Source organism: Sceloporus undulatus, chromosome 7 (genome assembly GCF_019175285.1).
Source record: "Sceloporus undulatus isolate JIND9_A2432 ecotype Alabama chromosome 7, SceUnd_v1.1, whole genome shotgun sequence".
In the NCBI taxonomy this organism is placed as follows: Eukaryota; Metazoa; Chordata; class Lepidosauria; order Squamata; family Phrynosomatidae; genus Sceloporus; species Sceloporus undulatus.
In genome coordinates this window covers 33,892,461-33,893,496 of record NC_056528.1, presented here as the reverse complement: position 1 = coordinate 33,893,496, position 1,036 = coordinate 33,892,461, and the positions used below count along the sequence as shown (strand labels likewise).

General features: G+C 44.0%; 1 non-coding gene across 1 annotated transcript; it reads left to right on the top strand.

Annotated features, from left to right (window-relative positions):
* The first annotated feature begins 261 nt into the window (after positions 1–261).
* Positions 262–451, top strand: LOC121937406. The gene has a single exon (XR_006105114.1). It is a non-coding gene; the product is annotated as a small nucleolar RNA U3 (small nucleolar RNA).
* Positions 452–1,036: the final 585 nt, after the last annotated feature.

Genomic DNA, 1,036 nt, shown 5'->3' with positions numbered 1-1,036 from the left:
CCCCCAAACCAAACCAATAGGAAGGATTGCAACAAAGTCTCAGGATGATATGCTTTATGGGCCCAAACAGGGTCTGTTTCATGGGAGTCAGGAGCTTTGGACTGAATGGAACACCTTGACCCTGAAATATTTTGACTGAGATCCTGCATGGCACGTGTGGGACATAATGCTCAGCCCTTCTAGTTGTGCATCACTTTGTGTTCTGACCTCTGTTAAAACTTTTAATTCATTAAATGGCAAGAAGAGGGGGAGTAAGGGAATTGGAGATGACCAAGCAACAGGGATCATTCCTGTTGTAGTTCTCTAGACAAAGGGAAGGGTTTTTTTGTGGGTTTTTCAGGCTATGTGGCGATGTTCTAGAAGAGTTTATTCCTGACGTTTTGCTGGCATCTTCAGAGATGCCAGCCACAGATGCTGGTGAAATGTCAGGAATAAACTCTTGTAGAACATGGCCACATAGCCCAAAAAACCCACCAAAAACTATGGATGCTGGCCCTGAAAGCCTTCAACTTCACAAGTTACCTTTTTCCTATTCCTATTCCTCTTTCTGGAGAACTCAAACAGGGATGGGAGACAATCTTCATTGCCTATAAGTCCTGACATCTGCTCTAGGGAAGATTTTCACTGGAGCTCCAAAGACTACTCAACAGCCACTTGTGCCTCATCCAAACCAGGACATGCAACTTCTAGTTACCCACAAATCTATCACCAATAGGAATCTGGTGCATGGTCAGGCTTATTATGACAGTTTGAAGATCTTTGCCTTGAGAACGTTTTGGCATTGATGTGCCACTATAGATCCATTCCAGCAGCAAAAGGCACTTCTGCCCAGCCTTTCTGCCACCCATCAGGGTTTAGGACAGCTGGATTGACTACTATGCTAAGTGGAGTTTCACTGCACAGTGCAGAAGGGACCCACAGTAGAATGGCAGAGCATCATTTTGTTACTCCTAGAAATGTGCTATATGTTCTACAGAATGTGATATAATTGATTGGGGAATACTAACCACTCACCAAGTTAGAAATCCTAGGTTTG